Source organism: Vitis vinifera, chromosome 9, assembly GCF_030704535.1.
Source record: "Vitis vinifera cultivar Pinot Noir 40024 chromosome 9, ASM3070453v1".
NCBI classification, from domain to species: Eukaryota; Viridiplantae; Streptophyta; class Magnoliopsida; order Vitales; family Vitaceae; genus Vitis; species Vitis vinifera.
In genome coordinates, this window is record NC_081813.1 from 13307181 (window position 1) to 13311262 (window position 4082).

Genomic DNA, 4082 nt, shown 5'->3' on the forward strand with positions numbered 1-4082 from the left:
GCCTAATAGCAGATTGACAAACCTTATTGGAGTAATCACCCAATACCCTTTTCCTGTCCTAAAAACGCCTAACACCGGCTAACAACGAGCACAACCTAGTGAGGGTTGTGTTTTGGTATAGGAAACAACATGAGGTAAAGTTACTTTATGAACCAGGTTTTAGTGAGAAAATTTTTTCCACTAAAGCAAGACTCATTCAGATGAATAAGGATCTATTAAGCTATTGTAAGAAGGAGATCCATGATTTTTTTGATAAAAAGTTGACAAGAAAGTCTAAGTCCCCTTGGAGTTGTTCAGCCTTCTTTGTTCAAAAACAAGTTGAATTAGAAAAAGGAACTCCTAGGTTAGTAATCAACTACAAGCCACTTAATATATATAATCAAGTGGCTCGAGGGAGAAAAGTTAAAAAGAAAAAAAAATAAAAAGAAAGAAAGAAGGGAGAACAGAACAAGGGCGTCCGCAGAAAGGAAAGTGTCGCTCGCTTTCGATCGGCCATTTGACCCACTAAAGGACCTCCATTTTCCATGAGATTTTAGGAGAACACCCTATTTAACATGAGAAACATTCGTACAGAGTCAAATTTCAATTTCAACGACTAGATTTTCGAATTTGAGGTAGGGTAGTTTAACCCTAAAACTTTGATTTAATATATTTTTTTGGAAAAATTGTATATATTGTGTTGTTGGGAGATAATAGATGTTATTTGTATTATTTGAAGTGTGATTATTGTTATGGATAATTTTATTTTGTGATTTACGGATTTTTTTGGAATTTTGGTAATGTTTGAGATGGTTTAAATATAGAAAAACAGTTGTGTTGAGTGTTAGGAATTATTGATATTGTTGGGAATAAATAAAATTAGGGTATAAATTATCTTTTGTTGATATTTGGATTATTGAGAATTTTCTTGGATGTTTGTGGTGGTTTAATTGTGGAAAAAATTGTTGTGTTGCGTGTTAGGAATTATTGAGATTGTTGGGAATAAATAAAATTAGGGCATAAATTGTATTTTTGTTGATATTTGGATTATTGAGAATTTTCTTTGATATTTGGGGTGATTTAACTGTAGAGAAATTGTTATATTGGTTGTTAAAATTACTAAGTATATTTAGATTAAATAAAAGATTATGTCCTGGAAAAATAATTTGTGGATGCTAACATATGAGTTTATTGCACTTCATATGCATCATGGTTGTGTGAAAAAAAAATGAAGAAAAGGTCAAGTATGGAAATGAGAATAAAAAGACCCCGAATAAGGCAAAAATGAAAAGAAAAGAAAAATGAGAAATGTAAGGACCCTAAAAAGGGCAAATTAAGAAGGGAGTGAGATCTTTAGGGTGAAAAACCCAAAAGTTTACCCCGAGAAGACTCCGAATAAGGAGTATATTTGGGTGCGAACACGTATCATTCAGTGAAAACCCAAGAACAACGATGCATTGTATGACTGTATGTCACATCCTCACATGCATTCTATTTAATCATTGGGAATTGATGAAGTGATATAATTATATCAAATAAAATGTTTGGGTGGTTTATTTTATAGTTGAATGTTTTATTTTGTATATCCTTGAACCTTAGTGGAACCAATGAACCTTAGTGGAATCAATGAACCCCCTTAGGTGTAAGACACCCTACTAAGCAATATGGAAAATGCTCACCACTTCTTTCTTGAAACTTTTTAGATATAGATATTGCTCCTGAGAACCATCATAATGCCATAGGAGATTTTGGAACAATTTAAAGGGTTGTAGCATAATTCTTATGTTTGTTTATTTGGAATTTGTACTAGTATACTGTTAAACTATATATGTTTCTACCTAGACTTTATTTTGATTAAACTTGCTCAAGTGGTGGACTTTTATTACAAACTTGGATTAGAGGCCTTAATGATTTTTACTCTCTTGTTGCTTTTGAGTATTGGTTTCTATATTGGTGAATTGGAACCTTAGTTGGAAGAAGATTTGTTTTGATTTAAATTGTGATTTATTTCTAGAAAAAAAGAATTCAGAGTATTTTGGGTGATTGTCAATTTGGACTAAGAGAAACTCCTAGGGTCAAACCCTATAAACTGGGGTCACTAGACAAATTCTGGGTTGCCCAAAATAAGGCATGACAAAGAAGCTCAATTGAAACATAGTCACTTTCATCTATGACTAGAGTCATAATAGTCTCCATGGCTGAAAATACTCTTCTGTGAAGTATCATTCTTCCCTTACCTTTTTTTCTCCTCAGAAGGCAACAATAGAGGTCGAGATGCTGTCTACCAAGCTGATAAAACCATCATCTCCCACGCGATCCCACCTCCGGACCTTGAAACTATCCCCCATTGACCAACTATTTACATATACAGTCAAGCCGTCTGCCATTTGCTACTACTCTGCCGACAGCAGCAACAGCAGCAGAAGTGAAGATGTTGGAAGACGTAACCGCTTGGAGACATCACTGTCAGAGACCCTGACTCGTTTCTACCCGCTAGCAGGAGGATACATCAAAGATAGTCACTCGGTTGATTGTAACGATGAAGGGGTTGAGTATTTGGAGGCCAAAGTGGAGGGCCAACTCAGTCAACTTCTAAGCAGGAGAGATGAGATGATCTACCAACTGGTTCGTTTATCAGGCGGAGAATCAACAAGTCCCGTAGCATCAATTCAGATTGGAGTTCGCATTCATCACATCGTTGTTGATGGATTCACTGCGGCAAGCTTTGTCAGCGCTTGGGCTACTGCAAGCAGAGTAGGCATAGGTAAATTAATTTTCCGACTTTCGGCTTGACTTCTTTCTTCCCGGAGAATGATTTACCTATGCTGAAGCCAAGGCCTCCCCCGAAAATCTCTGGAACGAATAAGGTCGTGACCAGGAGGTTGGTGTTTGATGGGGCCAAAATATCGTCCCTCGGGGCCAGAGCTCATGACCCCAGCTTCCAACGGGACCCTTCACGGGTGGAGGTGGTGATAGCACTGATATGGAGAGTTCTCATGGGTGTAAGCAAGGCAAAACATGGACGCTTGATGACTTCTCTAGCCTCCCTTAGCATGAACTTGCGGCCAAAAATCATCCCACCATTCAACCCTTGTGCTGTGGAAACCTCATTGCAAGGTTGAAAGCCAGATTCATGCGGACGATAGCAACGGGGAGTTGCCTGATTTGAAGGATCTGGTGCGTTTACTAAGAGATGTTACAAGATCCAAAGGTGTACTCCACGGTGATAAAATCCAGGAATGAGTTACATGAAGCAATGGAGGAAGAAGAAGTAGATGTGTTCATGTTCACTAGCTGGGGTGCTGCCTCTGTACGAAGCTGATTTTGGTTGGGGGAAGCCTGTTTGGGTGAGTAAAATTCATTTGCCTGCTGAACAAATTTTTCTGCTGGACGGTGAAGGTGGTGATGGAATTGACGCATGGGTGGGCTTGAACAAACAAGACATACTTCAGCTCCAGCAAGATGGAGACATTTTGGCCTTCACTTCCTGTGTCTAGTTTTCCATCTTGTTCTCACTTTTCGGTGTGCATTGTGCTTGTTTTCCACCTTTGTTTGGATTTTTGGGTGCATCCATCGTGTTCCTTTTTCAAATAGAAAAAGGAATTAGAAGTATGAATTTGCACCTAAATATTAAGTTAGATTATGTTAGGTTCCAAGAGCATTAAAGAAAAAAAAAATACTTATAATTAAAAGAAGGCACCAAAATCCGAGGTCGAAACTTGAATTCTCTCTCACCAAACACCCCTATATAGGTACCCAAAACACCACCTCTTCATGCCGGCAAAATGGTAAGTGAGCAAGGAGCTTAATGAGGGACAGTACTGAGGATTTTTTATAATTGTAAGGTCGCTTGAAAAAAATAATTTCTAAAGGGAGAAAATATTTTTAAATTTATCGTAGTTTTTACCATTAAAAAAATATGAGTTATCATCATGAAGTACAAATCATGAAGAGATGAATTTTTTTTTTTTTAATTATAAGTAAAAATATTCTCTTGAATGGATGGTTTAAATCTTAAAATAAATAAATAAATAAATTCAAATGAAATCAATGATTTATCATGGATTTTTTTTCAAGAATTTACTAATTTTGCAAAAAATAAT

At 36.7% G+C, this 4082-nt stretch overlaps 1 pseudogene; it reads left to right on the top strand.

Moving 5' to 3' along the window:
* Positions 1 to 2181: 2181 nt before the first annotated feature.
* LOC104878467 (stemmadenine O-acetyltransferase-like) lies at positions 2182 to 3521 on the top strand (annotated as a pseudogene).
* The last annotated feature ends 561 nt before the right edge of the window (positions 3522 to 4082 follow it).